Below are 25,126 nucleotides of genomic sequence, written 5' to 3' on the forward strand. Positions count from 1 at the left end.
GTCTCTGCTTAACAGTTGGGTCTTTAGCCAGGTGGAGAGTAGGGCAATCCGGTCTGCTTCACATTTCCCGTGTAGCAGTTACTGGGCTGGGGAAGTAGCAGCTGCAGACCTCGGGAGCAGAGTCTCCTGTGCTGAGGCAGGGGTACACTGTGACTGACTTCTCTGCAGAGTCGTTAGCATCACATCCTCTGGGGGAGAGGCCTTTGGGTAGCAGTCCACAAATGTCTTCTCAGGAGGAAGTCTTTTGACCTAGATGAAGTATATACTAGTGACATAGGTAGATGTTTAAAAAAAAAAAATTCAGTAAAAACTGAACTCCAAACATGAACCATAAATATGAGCAGTTTTGTATTGAATATAAAATTTTAAGAATTTGTTCTTAGTATAAAAGAGTCTTTGTTCATTATAGATAACTTGGAAAACACAGACAAATAAAAAGAAGAATTTGTCCATGATCTCTCTACCCAGAGGTAACATCACTGTTATTTTGCTGGTTATATATAATCATATTTAACTTCTAGTATACATACACACACTTTTATTTTTAGTAAAACTGGAGGTCATATATACTATTTCTATTCTGCTTTTTGTTGGCTTAATATTTTAACGTATTCTTATATGGAATCATTTTTGATGATTGCTTAGTATTCTTTTATGTACCTAGATTTCTTTAACCAATCTTTGCTTTATTGAACTGAGAGAATATTCCCATTTTTTTCACTGTTATAAACAGTGAATCAATTCCTTATAGCAGGAGTTGAGCATATATTTCCTTTGGTTAAATTTCTGTAAGTAGATAAAGGTTCTAGACATTGACTTATCAAAAACTCATACTCTATGAATGCATTTAATGACTACTGGATCTTGGGAAAGAGAGAACTTCTCTTTCCCAAAAGGAATATTATTTTATGCCTTTCTAACAAAAACTTGGAGTGAAACTTCCAGTCTCAAAAGGGAAGAATAATGGAGATTAGTAGTATGCAAGGCTGAGCACAGCTAATGAATTGTTTACACTTTGTGGAAGATACTGAGTTAGAAGAGAAACTGTATGACCATGGTTTGAACCAGAGGATCCTAGTACTTCTTTTATGATCACAAGGTGATCTTGATTCCAGAGGGTGCTTAGGGGAGTTGGCTGTTGAAGCTATCTTTTAGTGCAGAGCAGGTGCTGATTAGAGGAGTCCTAACCAGCTTCAGACTTCCCAAGCCCCATCTTTATCAGCTCTCCCAGCTTTGGTGTCGGGCATCAAGTATGTGATCTGGCTCAAGAAAAACCCAGAGCCAGCAGTCCAATGCTCAGCCTGTGGTAGTGATTCATGGGCTGCCCAGGAGGCAGTTGCAGCTCATTGAGACTAAGGTAGGTCTGCACATGAAGGACTGCGAACTACATATATCAAACATAACATTACCAAATCCACACTCCTGAATCCCACGCCCTCCCCAACCTCCCAACCTGCTCTTTCTTCACTCTTCCCCATTTAATGGTAGCTTTGATTTTTGGGTTGCTTATGTCAAAATTCTTGGGGTTATTCTTGGCTCTTTTTCTCACACCTCCGTATCTAATCCATCAGCAATTCATATTTTCTTTACCTTTAAGGCATATACACATACAACTCTGTCTTACCACTACACCCTAGTTCGGTTCACTGAAATGCCTTCTAAATGGTTTCTCTGGTTCCTCCCTCCTCCTATTTCCAGTCTGTTTTCAGCACCACAACTAGAATGATCTTTTTTAAAATATCAGTACAATCATGTCAGTTCTCTGTTGAAAAACCTTCTGATGGCTGCTCCTCTCACTTAAAGTAAAAGCCAAAGTTTGAACAACAGCCTGCAATGCCTCCCAGCTCTCTGACCTCAACTCCTACTGCTCTCCTTGTACCCAGTATGCTCTAGTCACATTGACATCCTACCTTTTCCTCAAGCAAACTAAGCACTCATGCCTAAGGGTCTTTGCAGTTGCTCTTGTCTTCACCTAGAATGCTCTGTACTGGGCTGGCTGTGTGGCTCTCTCACTCTTTCCTAAATGTCACCGTGGTAGAGAGATTTTCCCTGGCTTCCTCATATAAAGTAGTAGTACTCCCTTCCTTTCCCCTTTACTCTGTTTTATTATTCTCCATCCATGGCAGGGAAAAATAACATCTATTGAATATCTTTCATGTGTCAGTCCCTGGGCTAGGTACTTCTGTATAGTATTTCATTATGTTCTCTCAGTAAGCCTGCCATGTAAGTATCAGTACTTTCATTTTATAAAGGAGGAGAATGAGGCTCAAGAGAAGAGGGAAGAATGATGATAAACTCATGGGTCATCTCTATGGCCAGCCCAGAAGATTAGTATGGATGTGTCAAAGAGAATCTTTAGGAACTCTTGACCTTTTAGAAATCTGAAAAAGATAGACATTTTCTCCAACTACTAGTGTTCATTGCTAAGAAATGTAAAATACCTCAAGAACTCATCAGTGGCAGCAACATGAGTAATTTCATTACTGGCCAAGATTAGTTACATGTTTGGTCCAGCCCTGAATGCTTATTCTATAGGTATTTACTGAGCATGTATTGCCCACAACAACCTAGGAGATCCAGACACATAAGGGAAATATTCTTCTAGTTTGGGAGACAGTTTGTGGCATATATAAAGATGTATGTGGCATCGTAAGTTAATTTGCACCTGTGAGCAACAAGGACTTCTTGCAATTTTGTTGAGCTGGTCTTATCCCAGTGATGACATTGCTTTAAGTTGGCATTAACATACCGTTGTATCTTTGGACCAGAAATGTTTTCATCTGGTATGTGTTTGATTGCTAATATTGTTTGTTCTATTCTTTTCTTCAGTAATTTCTGTTCTCCTAATATATTCGACCTCCATCCTTTGTCCTCTACATCTCTTTTTTTGTCATCAATTTAATCTCTTTTTGCTTTGCCTCTGCATTCTAGGAGGGCTTCTCAAGTTTGTCTTCTGTGTAATTGATTCAAATTTTTATAGTGTTGATTCTGCTCTTTACTACTTCTAATTCATTTTTTAAGTCTGCTATTGTATTATTTGTTCCCTTACATTATATACTATAACCTTTATATTTTTGCTTGCCTTTTAGCCAGTTCCCTTTTATCTGTCTTTATTTTATAATTCATCATTTAGCATACTTCACAGAGTCCATGATTTTAAAAATTCAATTGAAAAAATATAGTAGATACCACTTTCTTTTTCATCTGTCATTTTTTTCCCAGAAAATATGTTTTGTGCTATATTCTGTGTGATATATTCTCTTTTTTATTTTGCAGATTCTTTTCTTTGGCCCCAATTTTGGTTTCTACAGTTTATTTCTGGCCATTTACATTTCTTTGGAAAAAGAAAGATATTTGCTTCACATAGATTAGGTAGATTCTCATTGGATATTTTCTTTGTCTACAAATGTTAATTAGAATCCCCTTCTCAAGTCTAAAGCTAGGTAACATAAATTTGTACAGATTGAATATCCCTAATTCAAAAATCTGAAATCTGAATTGCTCCAAAATCCAAAGCTTTTTGAGTGTCAAAATGATGCTCAAAGGAAATGCTCATTGTAGTATTTCAGATTTCAGTTAGGGATGCTCAACTGGTAAGTGTAAATGCAAATATTCCAAAATCCAAAAAAATCTAAAATCTGAATACTCTGGTCCCACGCATTTCAGATAAGGGACACTCAGCCTGTATTACCAAGTCACCAGCCTGAAGGGAGTGGGGAGGGGACCAGGTGGTATGCAATGTCAGTAAAAGAATTTATTTTCTGCATTTTCTGTTCTGTATATGGTGGAGCTGCTATAACAGAGCTAGTTTCACATGTCTACTTTTCCCTTTTGTCCATTCTCTATTTTGCATAAATTATATTGCAATGTCTGATCTTCTTAGAGCTGTGGCCTACCATGTGAAGAAGAAATTCCACCTTCTGGTCACTTTCCATTTAGTATGACAGTTTACTTTAGGCCTTTCTGTGAACTGCCAAACCATTGTGAGTGGTACTGATTTATAGCAGTGAAAAAACTTCCAAGTGGTGATCTGCATCTGCCTTATGATCTGTCCTCACCCTTTGTGGTAGGCAGAATAAGATGTCCATGTCTTAATCCCTAAAACCTGTTATGTGTGTTACCTAACATGGCAGAAGGACATGGCAAATGTCATTAAGTTACGGATCTTGATATGTGGAGGTTATCCTGGATTATCTGGTAGGCTCAGTGTAATCCCAGGGGTCCTTTTAAAGAAGCAGGAGTGTCAGAGTCAGAAAAAGGAGATGTGATGACAGAACCAGGGGTCAGAGAGAGAAAGAAAGAAAGTGAAGGAGGCAGGGAGGGAAGGAAGGAAATTTGGAAATACTACACTGCTGGCCTTAAAGATGGAGAAAAGGGCAACAAGTCAAGGAATTCAGGTGGATTGTAGACACGGGAAAAGGCAAGGTGACAGATTCCCCCATAAAGCCTCCGAAGAGAACACAGCCCTGCCAACACCTTGATGTTAGGACTTCTGACCTCCAGAAATGTAAGATAATAAATTGTATTGTTTTAAGCCATTAAATTTGTGGTAATTTCTTATAGAGGCAATAGGAAACTAATACACCCTTCCAAACTGGAGAATTTTGTCAGGTGCTTTAATGTTTACTTTTCCTGCTGCTTTCTTTTTCTTAAAAAAAAAAACAAAAAACTTTTTTATTATGAAAAATATGTATGGAAATACACAAAACAAAAAGTCTCCTCACAGAGTAAACAACTGTATGACCACCAAGCAGATCAAGAAAGCTGAGGTAGGAGGATTGCTTGAGCCTGGGAGTTCAAGTCCAGCCTGGTCAACGTAGCAAGAACCCATCTCTTAAGAAAGAAAAAGAGAGAGAGGGAGGGAGGGAAGGAAGGAAGGAAGAAGAGAAGGAGAGAAGGAAAAAAGAAAAGAAAAGGAAGGAAAAAAAGAAATGAAATAGAACAAGACCAGTTCCGTTCAGCCTGTGTTGGAGGAAGTCCTAGCCAGTACAGTAAGACAAAAAGACATAAAAAGTATTAGAGGCCAGGCACGGTGGCTCATGCCTGTAATCCTAGCACTCTGGGAGGCCGAGGCGGGTGGATCGCTCGAGGTCAGGAGTTCGAGACCAGCCTGAGCAAGAGTGAGACCCCGTCTCTACTAAAAATAGAAAGAAATTATCTGGCCAACTAAAATATATATAGAAAAAATTAGCCGGGCATGGTGGCACATGCCTCTAGTCCCAGCTACTCGGGAGGCTGAGGCAGTAGGATCGCTTAAGCCCAGGAGTTTGAGGTTGCTGTGAGCTAGGCTGACGCCATGGCACTCACTCTAGCCAGGGCAACAAAGCGACACTCTGTCTCAAAAAAAAAAAAAAAAAAAAAGTATTAGAAAGACTATTGCAAAAGAAAAAAATAAAGCTATCTTTATTTGCAGATAATAACGTGAGACATACTTAGAAAATAAAAAAAAATTAGGATAAAGTATTAAAATTGATAAGTGAATTTAGCAAAGTTGCTGAATGTAAGGTCAGTATACAAAATCAGTTTCATATCTATAATACTAGCATCAAACAAAATGAAGTTTTTTTTTTAAGTTGCCTTTTTAGGAAGGGAAGCTATGAATCAGCTCTTAATGGCCTGCTTTAGCTATACTCCATCCATCTGGCAGCAGTTCTTTATGATTTATAGCAGATGGGTGACACTTTTCCATTTAACAGCTATTGAGTATCTGCTAGATGTCAGGCACTATTCTAGGTACTGCAGCCATAGTGATAAACACAATAGAAAAAGGCAGTTTCATGGATCACGGGAGATATATTCTTTGTATATTCAGTTTACTCACCTCAGTTGGGATATTGGAAGTAGAGTTGTTTAACTTAAAGGCTTATGCTTTCTTAAAGTTTTTTTATTATAAAAATAATCTGTCCTTGTATTACAAAATAGGTGTTCATTTAGAATTTTGTTTGTTTGTTTTTGTTTTTTTGAGAGAGACCTCTTCCTCTGTAGCCCCGGGTAGAGTGTCATTGTAGCTCACTGCAACCTCAGAGTCCTGGGCTTAAGTGATCCTCCTGCCTCAGCCTCCCAAGTAGCTGGGACTACAGGTACATGCCATGACACCCGGATAATTTTTCTATTTTTGGTAGCGACGAGGTCTTGCTTTTGCGTAGGCTGGTCTCAAACTCCTTAGCTCAAGCAATCCTCCCACCTCACCCTCCCAGAGTGCTAGGATTACAGGTGTGAGCCACCATATGTGGCCTAGAAAAATTTTTAAAAATCAAGATTAGCAGTACAGAAAATAAAAGATTTCCTTGGTCTACCCCAGAGATAACCATTGTTTAACACCTTGCTCTACATCTTTCTAATCTGGATGGGTGGATGGATAGACAGCCAGACATGTGAAGTTTTTTGATTTGTTTTTTTTTTTTTTTTTTTTGAGACAGAGACTCGCTCTGTTGTCCAGGTTAGAGTCCCATGGCATAAGCCTAGTTGACAGCAACATCAAACTCCTGGCTCAAGCGATCCTCCTGCTTCAGCCACCTGAGTAGCTGGGACTACAGGACTATGCAACCATGCCCAGCTAATTTTTAGTTCCCTGGCTAAAAATTTTTTTTTTTTTTTCCCCAGTAGAAACGGGGTCTCGCTCTTGCTCAGGCTGGTCTCAAAATCCTGACCTCAAGTGATCCTCCTGCCTCAGCCTACTAGAATGCTAGGATTACAGGTGTGAACCACCACGCCTGGCCACGTTTTTGCCTTTTTTTTTTTTTCAATTGTTTTTTGAAGACAGAGTCTTGCTCTGTTGCCCAGGCTAGAGAGCCATGGCATCAGCCTAGTTCACAGCAACCTCAAACTCATGGGCTCAAGCGATCCTCCTGCCTCAGCCTCCCAAGTAGCTCCTTCTTGCCCTCACCTTTTTTGTGCTGTTTTGTGTCTTTACTAATTGTTTTTAAATTTATAGAATTGTTAATTACTACCTCCGCTTACTCCAGTTCTTGCAAATTACATCAGACACTGCCTAATTTATAAATCTAATTCCCCAAATGGACCCTGTTGAACTCAATTATCTGTATGCCCATGCTATGGCTAGGGGATAGATAGGTCAATAACTTTTTGTTCTTTTTGTTCTAGGATAGTAATTCTTACACATTAGCATTCATAAAAATTACGTTGAGGGCCTGTTAAAATACCAATTACTGGGCCCCACCCATAGCTTCTCTGGTTAGTGGAAAGGAGGAGAGACTGAAAATTGCATTTCTAACAAGTTCCCAGGTGGTGCTGACAGTTCTGGGTTCCACACATTTGAGAACTACTGCTTTTAGGAATTTAGTGGCTCCTAAGATTACAGCCATTAGGCAAAGATTTTAGCCCAGGTAAAAATAAAGATTCCAGGTATAGGTAGTCTTTCTAATTCTGTCTTTAACTTTGGAATGTACAGCATATTACCTGAGAGTTCATACACTTTGTCTACATGTTGCCAGACAACTTTCTGTGCTCTTCAGGAAGAAGTTATAATCAGAATGCTATGAATATATTTTTCCTGAAGAAAAATACGTATCTGATAAGTCTCATGTCTGGGTCTTCTTTCCCAAGAGGACCCTGAGCCAAACAACCAACATTTAGAGAGTGCTTATCACATGCTTGGCACCATTTTAATGCTTTACATTATCTCATTTAAATTTCACAAAAGCCCTATAGGAATTTGAGCTATACAGAAGAACTTGCCCAGAATGACACATCTAAGAATGACAGAATCAAATCCAAGCAATCCAAGTCTAGAGCACACACTCTTAATTATATATAAATACAGTAGTAGAGTAAAGAAACATTGACTCATTGCTTCCAGTTCTCGTCTTGACTTTGACAGTTTTATATTTACTGGGAGCTTGATTTCTCACCAGGAGCTTGGGAACCATTGACCTGCTTTAAGGGACATAATCTGATCTCCCAGAATAGTTTCTGAGGATTAACAAAGAAGGAAAAGTTCATACAAATGAAATGGAATGGAATGGTCAGACTGACTTTATCTGCATCTTTCTATCTGGGTTGGATGTTCTTCAAATCTTGAAATGCTCTTGATTCAAAGACACCCGAATAGAATATCAGTTTTTGAAGAGAGAACTTCACGTTTTCAGGCAAATCGTTGAATAAGAGTTGTTGAACATATGCACAGGATAATCTACATCATTTAGGAAGTGTGTTCAAGGGCAAAAATCTAAGAGTAAGACCAGAAGGTTAGGACAATGTCCTGGGCTCCAAACTTTGCAGGAAAGGTTGCTTATAGATAAACAGTGACTCTTGAAGTTGGCTGATGGTGATGACTGATGCATAAAAACCTGAAGATCAGCTACGTGAGTACACCTGCCTGCGTGCCACCCTGCCTACCCACTCTACCTGCCTACATACATACAATCTTTGGCTCAAGACTTAATAAATATGGGCCACAATTAAAAATGAAATTGGTAAGAGGAGAATGTGTAATAATTAGAGAAAAAAACTATTGATATAAACTTCTGCCTCAATACTTCCTGTCTCAAGCTTTTTTATTTTTTTACTAATATAATCTCTCATATATGTAAAAATATATATTTTTTACTTCATAATTTTAGATATCTAAAACTATAGTTAATACCTTTACTTTATTAATCAACTTATTGATACATATTTACATACAATAAAATTTATACAGTCAAATGTATGGATGTATGTATATAGTTGTGTAAAGACCACCCCAATCAAAATATAGACTATTTCCATCTCAAGTGCCTCTATCCCCTATCCTACTCCCTGCCCCAGGGAACCACTGATCTAATTATTCTTACCGTAGATTAGATTTGCCTGTTCTAGAATTTCATATAAATGGAAACGTACAGTATGTGCTTTTATATCTTTGTTCTTTCACTCAGCATAATGTCTGAATCATCCATGTCATTGTGCATTGTATTGTTTCAGTAGTTCATTCCCTTTTATTGATGAGTAGTATTCCATTGTATGGATATATCACAGTTTATCCATTCACCTGATAATGGATATTTGGACTATTTTTTTGTTTGTTTTGGGGGGTTATGAATAAAGATGCAATGAACATTAATGTACAAGTCTTTTTGTGGTCATAAATTTTCATTTCTCTGGGTTAAATATCCAGGAGTAGAATTGCTTAGTCATATAATAAGTGTGTATCTAACTTTAAAAGAAATTGCCAAATTATTTTTCGAAGTGATTACACCCTTTTATACTCCACTAACAATGTATGAGAGTTCGAGTTGCTTCATATCCATGCTAACACTTGGTATTTCTAATCTTTATAATTTTAGCCCTGCTAGTAAGTGTGAAGTAGTATCTCAGTTTTAATTGGCATTTCCCTGATTAATGATGAGCATCTTTTCATGGGTTTATTGATAATTCATATGTCCTTATTTGGGAAATGTCCAAATCTGTTGGCTATTTTTAAACATTGTGGTGTTTTGTTACTGAGTAATAAGAGTTCTTTATATATTCTAGGCAAAAATACTAGTCAGATATATGTCCTGTGAATATTTCTTGCAGTGTGTGGCTGGTTTGCCTGTTTTTTTTTAACATAGTCTTGAAGAGCAAAATCATTTATTTATTTTAAATTTTTTTGCCACTAGACAACCAGGGAAAATTTTTTTACTTTGATCAAGTTTAGTTTTTCAAAATTTTCCTTTATGATTAGTGCCTTTTCTGTCTTAAGAAATTTTTGCCTTGGCCGGGTGTGGTAGCTCACGCCTGTAATCCTAGCACTCTGGGAAGCTGAGGCGGGTGGATCATTTACGTTCAGGAGTTCGAGACCAGCCTGAGCAAGAGCGAGACCCCGTCTCTACTAAAAAATAGAAAGAAATTATATGGGCAACTAAAAATATATAGAGAAAAAATTAGCTGGGCATGGTGACGCATACCTGTAGTCCCTCCCAGCTACCCTGGAGGCTGAGACAGGAGGATCGCATGAGCCCAGGAGGTTCAGGTTGCTGTGAGCTAGGCTGATGCCATGGTACTCTAGCCTGGGCAACAGAGTGAGACTCTGTCTCAAAAAAAAAAAAAAAAGAAAGAAAGAAATTTTTCCCTTACCCCCATGGTCATGGAAATTTTCTCCAATACTTTTAGTGTTATAGTTCATTTCTGCTTTTGTCTTCTTACGTACACTCTTATTTTTATTTTATTTTGTCATTATTTTTAGTGGTTCTAGAGTTAAGAATTAGTATCCTTAACTCTTCAGAATATATTTAGGGTCAGTACTGTACCTCTTTACACTTCACACCTTATGTTTCCTGAAGCATAGAATCAGCTCACATCAGCTATGTAAGCTGATATGTTATACTTACTACAAAAGTATAATAGTAAGGTTATACTGGTTATAATAACCTTACAACAGTATTATTTCATTTACCCACTCCCCCATATTTTGTGCAGTTGTCTTTTTTACTTCTCATATGTTATAAACCCTACAGTACCATGTTATTTTTTCTGCTTAAACAGTTAGTTGCCTTTTAAGTAAAATACAAACAAAAAGAAAATATAGGCTGGGCACTGTGGCTCACACCTATAATCCCAGCACTTTGGAAGGCCAAGGTGGGAGAATCGCTTGAGACCAGGAGTTCGAGACCAGCCTGGGCAAGAACCCATCTCTACAAAAAATAATAAGGATTAGCCAGGCATCATGGCTCAAGTCTGTAGTCACAACTGCTTGGGAGGCTGAGGTGGGAGAATCATTGAGCCCCAGGAGTTTCAGACTGCAGTGAGCCATGATCACACCACTGTATTCTAGCCTGGGCAACAGAGCAAGAACCCATCTCTTTAAAAAAAAAGAAAAAGACAACATAAACTTTTATATTTAATCACTCCCTTACTGGTTTCTTCATTCTTTTCTATAGATCCAAGTTTCCATCTGGTACCATTTTTGTTCAGTCTATAGGTCATCAGTAGGCTGTGATGTGTAACCAGTGTTATGGGAATCAGTGACAAATTTCCATCGCTTTTGTTTATCTAAAAATGTCTCTGTTTCTTCTTTTTATTTATTTATTTTTTCTTTTTATCTTTGATTTTAAGGGATTTTCTTTTCCCCTGGATTGGAGGTTTTTTTCTTTTTGTACTTTCAGGTTGTGGCTTCCACTTGCACCTGGCTTCTACTGTTTTCTCTTAAGAAGTCAGCAGTCCTAGGCCGGGCGCGGTGGCTCATGCCTGTAATCCTAGCACTCTGGGAGGCCGAGGCGGGTGGATTGCTCGAGGTCAGGAGTTTGAGACCAGCCTCAGCAAGAGCGAGACCCCGTCTCTACTGAAAAATAGAAAGAAATTATCTGGCCAACTAAAATATATATTCAGAAAAAAATTAGCCGGGCATGGTGGCGCCTGCCTGTAGTCCCAGCTACTGGGGAGGCTGAGGCAGAAGGATCGCTTGAGCCCAGGAGTTTGAGGTTGCTGTGAGCTAGGCTGACGCCACGGCACTCACTCTAGCCCAGGCAACATAGCAAGACTCTGCCTCAAAAAAAAAAAAAAAGAAGTCAGCAGTCCTTCTTATACCCCTCTTTGTAATGTATTTATTTTTTCATTTTTGGCTGCTTTGAATTTTTTGTTTTTATGTTTGGTTTTTAGAAGTTTGACTGAAATGGGCAGTAGGTATTGTTCTTTTTTACAGTTATCCTGCTTGATGTTCTTTGAGCCTCTTGGACCTATAAGTTGGTAATTTTCATTAAATTTGGGTTGTCTTTCAGACATTATTCTTTTTTTCTTTTCCAGTGACCCTCTCTTCTCTTTTTGGAATTCTCATTATACGTATGTTAGACAGTTTTTTTGGTTTTTTGTTTGTTTTGTTTGTTTTTTTTTAATAGGGTCTCACTTTGTTGTCTGGGCTACAGTGCAGTGGTATCATCATAGCTCACTATAACTTCAAACTCCTGGCTCAAGTGATCCTCCTGCCTCAACCTCCCAAGTGGCTGGGAGTACAAGGTGTGTGCCACCATGCCTGGCTAATTTTTCTGTTTTTTGTAGGATCTTGCTATGGTGCTCAGGTTGGTCTTGAATTCCTAGGTTCAAGCAATCCTACCACCTCAGCCTCCCAAAGTTCTAGGATTACAGGCATGAGCCACTGCACCCAGCCTATTGACATTTTGATGTAGTGTTGCAGATTTGTGAGACTCCAACTTTCTCGTAAGTGTTTTTCTCTCTAATCTTCAGATTTCTTAGTTTCTGTTTATCTGTCTTCAAGTTCACTAACTCTTTTCTTTTGCCCCTTCCAATATGTTGTTAAACTCATTTAGTGAAATTTTTATTTCATTATTTTGCTTTCCAGTTCACACATTTGCTATTTTGTTCTTTATTATGAGTTTTGTTTCTCTGCTGCCATTTCCTGTTTGTTTACTTTTTAAGACTATATTTTCCTTTAATTATTTAAACATCTTTCCCATTAATATTTTGGGCACATTGATAATAGTTACTTTTAATGTCTTTGCTGGCTAATTCCAACATCAGGGCTGTTTCACATTTGATTTCTGTTGAATATTGATTGCATTTTCCTATTTAAGTGTCTGGTGATTTTTGTTTAAAATCACTGGACATTATGGATAATTTGTTATAGATACTATGGATATTGTTATCTTCCTCTGGAGAAGTTTTTTGTTTTTGTTTTTTCTTTTTTAAAAATTTTAACAGATAGCTAAATTACTGCCTGATCATCTTGAACTTGTGTAGGCTTTGTTCTTATACATTATTAGTGATGATATGTAGAAACAAATTCAGGATGTTTCCCAAGCCTCAGTAACTTGGCAATAGTCAACCTCCAAGCTCTGTCTCTGCAGCTTTTGTTTTAGGCTGGGTTTTAGGCTCTATTAATGCAGATTTAGATTAAGTCTAACTCTAGGTTGTAGCCCTTACTTTTAAAGTGTGGTCTTTCTGGAGTCTCAGATGGATGCTTAGTGTTAATAGTGTTAAAATCTCTTTACCCTGCCAGTATTGGAACTCTAACTCCCCCATCCCCAGGCAATGCTCTTCCCCCCAGCACTGCTGGACCTTTTATGTCTCTCCTTTCCACTCTCAATCCCTTAGCAGCTTCAACCTGGTAAGCCTCTGGTGGTCTTGGCCAGCATGTGTGTAGTCCAGCCATCACCCACATATTCACAAATGCACTTTGTACCCTTTCTTTGTACAACTTTTTCTTGTCCGTTTACTTAAAGATTCCAGCCACTTTGGCTGCCTCAAATTCCACTCTCTGCCTCCTCAGTTCAGCAGGATCACCAGCATTTGCTTGGGATTCACCTTTCTGTGTCATGGTTGGGAAATTATCCCCAAAGAAGAGGATTGGGTGATCACAAGCTCATTTTATGAGTTTCTCTTGTCTTAGAAATCTCAGTCTTGCACTGCATGTTATCTACTGGCTGAAAAACAGTTGTCTTATATATTTCATAGCTATTTATGGTGGGAGGAAGAGTCTAGTACCAGTTACTTCATCATGTTCAGAAATAGAAGGTGCCTGTCTTTACTTTTTAATTACAAAAGTAATCCATATCTTCTGCAACAATATTTTCAAAATATAGAACTCCAAAAAATAAAAGTACAGGTTCCTCCCTTCTAAAGATAATTCCTATTAACAGTTTGGTAACTATCCTTCTGGACATACACAGAATAAATTAAAAATACATGCCTGGATGGGCACACTGGCTAACACCTATAATCCTAGCACTTTGGGAGGCCAAGGCAGGAGGATTGCTTGAGGCCAGGAGTTTGAGACTAGCTTGAGCACAAGTGAGACCCTGTCTCTACAAAAATATATAAATAAATAAATTTTTTAATGCATGCCTATATATATGTTATTTTATTTTTGCTTACTATAGCTTGGAACTCTTTATAGACTTAATACATGTAAATCTATGCCATTTAAGTTACATCATATTCCATTATACATATGATATAATTTATTTATCCATCCTTCTATTAATTGATATGTAGTCATGTCCAAGTTTTGTTATTACAAATGGTGCTAGAGTGAACTTCCTTGTACTTCTAAATCTTTGTATATAATGGGACTATTTCTGTAGGATAGAGTCCTAAAAGTAAAATTGCTCTGTCAAAGGATATGCACGTTTACCATTTTGACAAACACTGCCAAACTGTCCTCTGAAATGATCATACCAATTTACACTCCCACTAACAGTGTATGAGTGTTTATTTCCTCATACTGTCACCAACACTATGCATTACTATCAGTATTTTTTTTTCTTTTATTATCTTCAATCCCTGAGATTCTTTATCCTGTTTGATCCACCCTGTTCTTGAGGCTTTCCACTTTGTTTTGTAATTTCTTGAATAAATTCTTTATTTCCAGAAGTTCTGTTTAATTTTCTTTAATATTTCAATTTCTTTAGCGAATTTTTCTTTTTTTTTTAACTTTTTTATTTCAGCTCATCATGGGGGTACATAAATTCAGGTTATATACATTGTCCACGTCCCGCCCATCCCCCTGAGTCAGAGCCTCAAGCGTGTCTATTCTCCAGACAGTGTGCCTGGCTACTATCAGTATTTTAAATTTCTGCTACCCTGGATTAAAAAAAAAAAAAGTATCTCGCTTTAACTGGCATTTGTTTACTAATAGAGTAAAGGATCTTACTGTATATTTATTGTCTGTTTACATTTCTTCCTCTCTGACTTGAATATTTATGGCCTTGCCCATTTTTCTATTAGTTATCATCAATACGTAGGAGTTCTTTATATACTGTAGATAGTTTTATATGTTACAAATATATTCTCCTGGTTTGTAACTTGTTTTACGTTTTTTACAATGTACAACTTAAAATTTTTATTTTTTCATGTGACCTCTTTTTCTGCGTGACCTCTGGGTTTTCTTGTCATGATTCCTTCGTGGTTCCTTTGTACACACCTATTATGGTTCTTGCTGATTGTTTAACTTGAATTCTCCAAAAAGGAAGGTTTGTGCTTAACAAGGTACACCATGATTTACCCAAGCTTCCATTGGAATTTTGACTATAAAGTAGGGACTGCCACTTTTAACTGCTGCAGATATTCCAGAATTGACATCATTTAGGACAAAGGCTTTTGAAGCTTTGATGTTTTTGCAGACAATTTTTTGTGATATCATTACTGTCGGTGACAAGGAAAATTAATCTTTCGCTGTGTAAGAGTGAATTCAAATGTGTCTTAACTACCAGTAAACTCAGAAATAACCAGATGAAATAATGTAAAACCTCATTTGTAGTGAATGCTTATCTAGCAGTACTTTTTTTGGCTCATACACTTTCCCCGTTCTAAAGTGAAGAACAGAAGAATGAGAAACTGTTCTTAATTCTAGAATGCAGGGTAAAATGTGGTTCGCATATGTGCAACAAAAAGCTTTGGAAGGTCAGAATTGCACAATGAGTGTAGGTTGAGCAATTGCTTAACAAGGCATACATATTGGGGGGTGTCCTTTGCTCTTGTGCAATTAGGGAACTCCACAGCTGCCCAAATAGGGGATTTCCTTTTTATTTCTTACATGCCACTTTAAAAATTAACTTTTTCACTTCTTTTCAATGTTGATTCATTTTTATTATTCCCTTGAATTCTTACTTATTTGTGGTTTCTTTTTTTCTTCTTCTTTCTTTTAAGGAATTAATCAAACATCCATGTATCCCCACCTCTGTGACTTTGATTAGAATTGCACCTGGGCAGCCTGGTCAACATAGCGAGACCCCATCTGTACAGAAACTTTAAAAATTAGCCAGGTGTGGTGGCACAGGCCTATAGTCTTAGCTGCTCAGGAGGCTGAGCCAGGAAGATCACCCGGGCCCAGGATTTTGAGGTTTGATCATGCCACTGCACTCTAACCTAGGCGACAGCCCTGTCTCCGGAAAAAAAGAGAAAGAAATGCACCTGGACTAGGTTCTCCTGGTGGTGGGAGGAGAGGTTGATGATGGTTTAGGTGCAGCAGTCCCCAACCTTTTTGGCACCAGGGACAGTTTTCATGGAAAACAGTTTTTCCATGAACCTGGGAGTGGGGGATGGTTTCGGAATGATTCAGGCACATTATATTTATTGTGCACTTTATTTCTATTACTACATTGTAATATATAATGAAATAATTATACAACTCACCATAGGTTGGGGACCCCTATAAGGAGTTTCTCGTTCAGCTTCTCACAAGTGCAATACTCAGCTGATTCTGAGTATGTGAAATATGAGTTACTAATCAACTAGCATTACCTGATTTCTTAGTACTAGAATTTTACAGACTTGTAATGAGTGTTCTGACCTTTTTTCCTGTTTTGCTTTTAATGGTGAGGAACACCTCCTGATGAAGATCAGCTGCAGACTTTAATAGACAGTAAAGCCAAACTTTAAGCTGAGAGCATAGGGGCCAACCAGTAAGGGCCAGAGTTAGACAGAACTTGTTTTGGCAAAAGGAAAGTCCTTGTTTTCTTCTTTCTTCCCGTTAGCCTGCTTAGGTACATTCATGTTGGATGGTGCTCAGTAAGCATGCTTCTGAATCTGATTCTCCTCCACTTTTGTGCTGGGGGTACTGAAATCTGTTTACCCTCATTTTTGCTGTCTTCCAGAGAAACAGGAGAGGTAGTTGGGTCAGAGTGCCAGAAAAGCAGAAGTTAAGTATGTGGATTTCATAGCCACATGTATGAGTGTTTGTGGGGCAGGGAGCTTCTAATGGAAAACATTTGTGTTGCATCGAAAACAGAGTGAGGCCTGGTTAGAGTCTGTCTGCTTTGTCTGTCAGTCTGTTCCCTACCAGCACTAGTCATTGTTCTCCTGGGAGTCTCAGGCGTATTGTGGTTTCTTCTGCTCTTGCTAGCCCCTAATCTTGCCAGTTTTTGTGTCACGGGTGGCCCCATGCACAGTCTGGAGTAAGATTGCAAGGGTGGTGACTAATGGCTTCAAAGAAGGTACTCAAACCCTTTTTAGGGTGAGTCTGAGGAGGGGAAAGCACACACAGTGGGAGAAGCATGCTTAGATGCTTTTTGAGTCCCTTCTTTTACTACAAAGCCTGAACCAGAAAACTGCAGACAGGAGGGAAAGGCTAGCTGTTTGGGCTTGTCATTTCATTTGTAAATGCTCGGAAGGGATGTGCACCTGGGTGCACAATCTTGCATCTGACAGGCTGATGTCAATCAGGTTATGTGGCTGGATCCCCTTTGGGAAATACAGAAGAGAAAGTGCTAATTTCCCTGAGGATAGTGTCACTCCAAAATAGGAGGGACCTATAACTTGAGCTGTTTATTTTTTCTCCTTCCAGTCTCCCTGAAATTCACATTTGTTCATCATTTAAAAAAAAAAAAAGGAAAGAAAACAGTAAAAGAGCAGCAGCTCAGCTCAGAGTTTTCTGGGTCCCCAGGAAGGTACTTCACCAATGTGGTTTTCACATTTTCAGGTTTTTGGCTGGTGAATAAAATTGAACAGAAATGCTCCTTCCCCAGATAACAATACATCCAAATGCAGGATCAGGAGAATGTGGATTAAAACCAGACGGTTTGATGATTAATACTTTTGCTTATAGAGGTAGACATGGCAGCTTCCTCTATTTAAATGAAAAAGCCCTTTCTCTACATTTGTATGTGTGCATATGCTTACATGCTTGTGCTCTTTGAAGGTAAGAGCTAAGAGTTTCTAGCTTATAGTTTCCAAGTACCATTTACTTCCTCTCTCTTGAAGCACCCAAGAAGTACTAGAAGGACTAAGTTGTGAAGCAGAGGTGTGACGATCATGCACAACAGTCGAAGTAAAATATGTTCTCTTTTTCAAGCTGCTTTCATAGCTCTCCAGGTACTGCTATAACACACATCTTTATCCATGCAACCTACTTGCTCCCTATAGTCATCTGACCTCATTATGAGAGGCATATTTTCTCTTACAAACTACTGCACCTTTGGAGATGCCCATCCCCATCATTTCATTATTAGATAATAATGATAGTAAAAGAAACTTTATTATTACAGGATGCTTTATATTTTTTACTTCATCCACTAAAAACATGATGGCAATTTCTTGAGGTGTACTTTTAATTAGGGGTTGGCAGGTGTTTGTTTATTATTAAAAAATGTGTTTCAGGGTTTATTTTTATTAGTTTCAGTGCACATTAGCCCATTCAGGCCGGGAGACCTTCAGTTAGTCTAGGCCTCTGATTTCCCCCATGATTTAAGCTTTCATACATTTTGCTCTTTGGAGAAACAGAGATCTCTGCCCAAATGAAACCGGAAATGAAAGGGGAGGAGGAAGACCAGGCTGGGACTTGATATCTTTTTATCTGCTTAAAGAAGGTTGTATTGTCTCTGCAGTCATAAAAAGTTTGAAGGACAAAGGGTGTAAAGTTCCTTTTATTCCAACAGAAATCTGGGTCTAATTTAGGGTTACCTCTAATTTCTGGGTGAAAATGGGCCCTGTCTCAGCCCTATCACACTGTAGCTGTATGTGTCCCTAAGTATCCCCAATCACAAAATGGAGTGATGTTCCTCCAGTTCACCCCCTTCCCCACACACTCTCAGTGACCGAGATTGGTTGGTTTACATACAGTAAAATTCACTGTCTGTTTTACAGTTTTGACAAACACACACAGTCATGTAGCCATTGCTACAATTAAGATATAGAGGATTTCTATCACCCAAAAAAATTCTCTCATGCAACCAGCCCCCCTTCCTGCTCCTAGTCCCTGGCAACCTCTGACCTGTTTTCTGTCTCTATAACTTTGCCTTACCCAGAATGTCATATAAATAAAATCATATGATAGTAGTTTTTTGCATTTGGCTTATCTAACATAGCATAATGCATTTGAGATTCATCCATGTTGTTGCCCATATCAGTAATTTGTTCTTTTTTGTTGCAGAGTAGTATTTCATTGTATAAATATACTATGCTGTGTTTATTCATTCACCAGTTGATGAACATTTGGGCTGTTAGAAGTTTTTAGGAGTTATGGATAGAACTGCTATAAACATTTGTGCATAGGTTTTTATGTGAACTTAAGTTTTCGTTTCTCTTTGATAAATACCTGGGAATGGAATGGATGGTTTATATGGTAAGAGTATGTTTAACTTTGTTAGAAACTGCCAAACTGTTTTCCAAAGTGGCTGTACCATTTTGGATTCCCACCACGTGTGAGAATTCCAGTTGTTCTGCATCCTTGTCAGCACTTGTTACTGTCAGTTTTTTTGTTTGTTTTTTAAGTCATTCTTATACATATCTTATTGTGGTTTTAATTTGCATTTCTCGAATGGCTAATAATGTTGAAGATCATGTCATGTATTTATTTGCCATCTGTATATCTTCTTTGGTAAAGTGTCTATTCACATCTTTTGCCTATTTTTAAATTGGATTGTTACTGAGTCTTGAGAGGTCTTTATGTATTTTGCATCCACATACTTTGTCAGATATATATGTGTTGCAAATATTTTTCTCTCAGTCAGTGGCATGTCTTTTCAATTCAGAGACTTAAGTTTTGACTGATTAAATCCTGAGTGCTGGAAGTTTCAGGCTCTCTTGATAGAGGAAAGTTAGGAAATTGAGACCGTAGTCAGCAGAAAGATGTGAGGCCCACCGCTTTTGAAGCTGTTAATATAAAAGAGGGAGGCTGGGTACAGTGGCTGACACCTATAATCCTAGCACTCTGGGAGGCCGAGGCAGGAGGATCACTTGAGCTCAGGAGTTCCAGACGAGTCTGAGCAAGAGCCAGATACACACCACCACCACCACCACCACCACCCCTGTCTCTACTAAAAATAGAAAAATTAAAGTTAGCTTGGGGTGCAGTAGGGTACCCCTGTAGTCTCAACTACTTGAGAGGCTGAAGTAGGAGGATCACTTGAGCCCAGGTGTTTGAGGTTGCAGTGAGCTGTGATGACACCACTGTACTCTACCTGGGGCAACAGAGCAAGACTCTGTCCCAAAAATAATAAATAAAATAATAAAATGAAATAAGGGTGAGCCAAGACTGAGCTGTGCAGACAGATGTCAGAAGCTTTTTTCAATTCCTTCCCTTTCTCCTTTTGCCACCTATGATGTAGAATCTGGATTCTTAGCTTTAATTGGGTTCTTCACTTCCTGCCATCACTCCAAACCCATTAAGGGCTCTCCAGCTCTGGCAAATCCAACAGAATACCTGAGAAGGCAGGTTAGCTTCTTGCCCAGAGTATATTCCATAGTGAAGTAGTTTTTGATAAGTAATCATTCCCAAGCCCTAAAGTGATAGCCTCTAAGGAGTCACCCACTTTGAAGAGCTGCTTTCATCTCCAGCTGGACTCTTTTCCAAACAAGCATCAGCAGAGCCCAGTCAGGGCTCTGCCACACAGGGTTCTGCCATGAGAAGCAAATTGGCAGCAACAGACAGCCCCCTGAGGCAATGGAATTCAGTTCTGAGAACATACATTTAATGTGGATGAGATATTTATTTATCATGGGACTCTTTCATGTTGCCTGGAATTCTTTTCCACAGGGCAGCCCATTTAGGTATGGGGGAGAAAATGTGTCTTGCCCCATTGGACAAAAGTCAAGAGAAGATGCTATGTGGAATCTCGCCACTTTTTAATTGCAGATCCCTGTTAAGGTGTTTTTCTTAAGCAGCATTTGCCACTGATTAGACAATAGCAGAGTTACTTTTTCTTTCTGCACATGACATGGATCACTAACACTCATGTGCTGATCAGAGGAGGCCTGCTTTAGTACTGGAGGTCTGTCCATTTCTCCAGGGTGATGGAGTCTGGTCAAGGCTCTCTGGCTTCTGACCCCAATTGGAGTGAGGTGTACAGAGAAGAATTTCTGACTCTTCACTAATCTGTTATTTGCATGCCTTTTTGTAAACAAAGAGGAAGCTTTTTAGGCAGACTTCAAACTTTCTTTTTCTGTTCATGAAGATACACATTTCTCTCTTTACTAATGACGGATAAATTCAGTTGAAGATAAAACTGCAACGTGGAATAATAGTTCAGATTTTAAAAACAGAGGGAGGGGTTAAAAACAAGTTCTGCAATAAATCAGCAAATGTGGAATCTAAGGGAAGTAATCCCATCTGGATAACCCTACCAGTGGTGCTGTGGCTGGTTTGTGGAGCAGTGTAGATTGTGGAGTGAAAAAAGACCCTGTAGTCTTGAAAAATGACAGGCTTCTTAATTGATGTCCATTTCAGCTGGTGTTATGCCAGCTTACATTGGCCCCAGTCCAGCGTTCCTGTAATTTGGGAGCCAGGTGTGAAGCATTTTTGTTCCATCTTGTTTCCCGGCATCTACAGAAGCCTCACGCATCTCACTTGAGGCAGCAGCACTCTGTAGGAGACAGATGTACAGGTAGAGGTAGAAGGAAGTGTCACAGCTGGGTTATGGATATATATATTTTTTTAATTCTCTACTCTCCAATGCCATCTAGGCTTGAGAGTTGAGGGAAAGGGTATTTCACAGCCTCAGTGTAGGTTGTAACTATCAAGTATCCTAATTAGACTGATACTCATTTGTGATTTTTAAAAACATGTCTTATTACTTTAGAGTTATATTTCATATAGGCAGAGATCTTTAATGATTTGCCTCTGACTCTGGGGACAGCAATATAAAGAACATCTCAAGATGGCCATTGGAGTTGAATCTTATCACTTCCATAGCATCTAAGGCAGCAGTCCCCAACCTTTTTGGCACCAGGGACCAGTTTCATGGAAGACAATTCTCCAGGGACATGGGGTGGGGTGGGTAGGGTGTTAGGGGTTGGGGAAGGGTGGTATGGAGTTCAGGTGGTGATGTGTGGCCCGTTTCCTAACAGACCATGTACTGGGCCATGGCCCAGGGGTTGGGGACTGCAGATCTAAGGGAAGAGGTTAGCTACCCCTGACTAAATGGAGACATAACTGTGTTCTTTGGGGATACTGATGAACACAGTAGAAAACACTAACATTGATATTAGGCCCTTGGTGCTAGACTGTGGATGCAGTTGGCCAAAGAAGACATTCTTCCAGAATCCAACCTGTAGCCTTTCACTAAACTGCCCTCATACTAAACTGAACTATAAAGAACAGGCAGTTCTGCCTTTCAGGATTACAAAACATAAGCAGGATCCCCCCTGTAAGAACATTAAAGTCCTATGGTCATAGAACTTAAATGTTGGAATTGGTGCTTTGCCACACTGACTTACATTTTGATATAAGGCAAGTTTTAGCCTTCTAGGACTAAGAACCAGCTCTGCTTCATAGAGGGTCCAACCCATAAAAGGTAACTGAAGGAATCCTTTGTTGTTCCTTCCTTCAACTCTGTATCTCATGCAGACAGAGCTGGAGGATAGTCTTTGGCCTTGACAATCAGACTACAATGTCAAGGAGTGCCTACAAGCCTACCTAGGTTGCTTTTGCTCCAAATGTGCAGGGTGACAGGACCCTGGATCACTGGTAGCTTTTATATGTTGTTCTTTGTGTTGTCAGTGACAGAAGCTGCAAAATGCCTATGCTGTACTATTCAAGAGAATGAGGAGCTAGGAAGGAAGGTTTTCCTCTAATTATCTTATTCTTAAATACTCATTCTATTTTTTTATTGTGGTAAAATATATATAATGTAAAATTTACCATTTTAGCCATTTTTTAGGTGTACCGTTCTATGGCATTATGTACATTCACACTGTTGTACTACTATCACTACCATCCAGCTCCAGAATTTTTTCATCTTCACCAATTGAAAGTCTGTACCCATTAAATAATAGCTCTTCATTCCTCCCTCCCCCCAGCTCCTAGCAACCACCATTCAGTTTTCTGTCTCCATGTATAATATTTGACTACTCTATGAACCTCTCATATAAGTAGAATCATACAATATTTGCCCTTTTGTTACGGACTTTTTTCACTTAGCATAATGTCTTCAAGTTTATCCATGTTGTAGCATGTGTCAAAATTTCATTCCTTTTTAAGGCTGAATAATATTCCATTGTATGTATATACACCACATTTTGTTTATCCATTCATCTGTTGATGGACACTTAGGTTGCTTCCACCTTTTAGCTATTGTGAATAATGCTCCTATAAACATGAGTGTACAAATATCTCTTTGAGACCCCACTTTCAATTCTTTTGGCTTTATACCCAGAAATGGAATTGCTGGATCATACGGTAATTCTGTTTAGTTTTTTAAGGAATTGTCATACATATTCCACAGCAGCTGTACTCTGGGAACAGCAATATAAAGTGGTCTTACGTTTGCACTAAGAGTGTACAAGGGTTCCAATTTTTCCACATTTTCACTAACACTTTTATTTTGTTTTTTTTTTAATATAATAGCCATCATAATGGGTATGAAGTAGTATTGCATAGTGATTTTGATTTTGCATTTTCCTGATGACCAGTGATGTTATGCATCTTTTCATATGCTTATTTGTTGTGTCCATTTTGAAAATATAATTTCTCGTTTCTCAGTTAATTGGCCTTGGTATACCTGAGAATTAACTTTTTCCCTTTGAGGCAAAGGAAGGGAGAGTGGAATAAAAGAAAGTGTCAGACATGGGCTCTGATCTTGACTCTGCTATAGGCTACTTGTGTGGCCTTAGGCAATTCACATAACCCCTATGATCTCTTATATCTTTTTCAGTAAAACAAAGAAACCTATAATTGCCCCACCCAATTCAGAGAGCTATTGTGAGAATAAAAGGATATCAGGTCTGTGAAAGTAATTTGTAGTATTCTATAAACGTATAATTTTGATACTATCTGTTTGGCCATTAAGTTCACTGTTGCTGAAGTTCTTTATCAAACCTGAAGGGGCCGGGAGCGGTGGCTCACGCCTGTAATCCTAGCACTCTGGGAGGCCGAGGCAGGAGGATTGCTTGAGCTCAGGAATTCAAGACCAGCCTGAGCAAGAGCGAGACCCCGTCTCTACTAAAAATAGAAAGAAATTAGCTGGACAACTAAAAATATATTGAAAAAATTAGCCAGGCATGGTGGCGCATGCCTGTAGTCCCAGCGACTTGGAAGGCTGAGGCAGGAGGATCGCTTGAGCCCAAGAGTTTGAGGTTGCTGTGAGCTAGGCTGATGCTATGGCACTCTAGCCTGGGCAACAGAGTGAGACTCTGTCTCAAAAAAAAAAAAACTTGAAGGTAAGAAAAATTTATAATCTTTTTGTCTTAGACCAAAGGCTGTAGATTTCTTTGGTAGGTAAGGGGAACAGAGCCCGGGTAGTTTACTTAGTCATATCTCTTCGTCTCCCAGCATGGGATCATCTCCTCTGAACTCAGGCAAGGGTCAAGTCCTTGATGTGGTTTTTCCCCAAAAATGGCCACAAAGTCTGATCAGTTATGTTTAGAGATGTGGATGCATTGGCCCCATCATGTGCACATAAAGTAACTGTATTATATAATCTAACAGATACTTACCACTTACTATGTGCCAAGCACTGACATTCATGCGTTTCAGATACCTCACCAGTTTTTACTTAATCATGTTTTTTCATTGCTATCATCCGTTTGGAATTGTGAGCTTCTACATATGTTATTTCATTTAATTACATCTCCTAGGCTCTTTTTTTCCTGTTGTTTTTTTGCTTTGGCAAAGAGAAGTATTTCGAGAAGAAGGTAGCATCTGAATAATTAAAGGACATGAAACATATGTTTAGATTGAAATTGGAGCATCATTCATCTACTCAGGAACAATTGCAGAAAGTTAGAATCTTCACTGACCCAAACTTCAAGGTAGATTGTGCTCTCCAGAACTATTCCAGTTACCACACAGTTGCCTAATTGAGTCCAGAATGAGTGAGCAGGAAAGGATTTTCCTCCCTATGGCTGCTGCTCCAAAAGTATGCTATATACATTTTCCTTTGGAAAATCTTGGAGGAAGACAGGGGTAGTTCAGCAAGACCTCATTTCTTACAGCCATAGGGATTTAAGTTCTCTTTATAGCAGGCATTGTGTTCTTGATGCAGCCTTGCTATACATATTATCTCAGTGTACATGGTCCATTTTTGTTCAGAGAACCTAGGGGGTACTGTTAGGCAAACCCAGGTGCTACTACCAAAAGAGGAAACAGTTATCTCCTTTTCTTTTTAGTTCTATATGTGGTTTAGGTGGCTTTGTTTCAAGTGGGATAGTGATTTCTGGAGATCTTTCTACTTAAAAGTCCTATTTCTGGAAACACAAATGAGAAGCCTTGAATTTTCTGGGATCACAGGCCTATTTGATGATTATAATAATTGCAACT

The 25,126-nt window shown here is 38.8% G+C and overlaps 1 protein-coding gene across 2 annotated transcripts in view; it reads left to right on the forward strand.

The window, feature by feature from the left end:
* The window catches only part of SMG6 (SMG6 nonsense mediated mRNA decay factor), a 212,981-nt gene that overhangs the window by 114,692 nt on the left and 73,163 nt on the right, over positions 1–25,126 (forward strand). The window lies entirely within an intron of this gene.

Source organism: Lemur catta, chromosome 15, assembly GCF_020740605.2.
Source record: "Lemur catta isolate mLemCat1 chromosome 15, mLemCat1.pri, whole genome shotgun sequence".
In the NCBI taxonomy this organism is placed as follows: Eukaryota; Metazoa; Chordata; class Mammalia; order Primates; family Lemuridae; genus Lemur; species Lemur catta.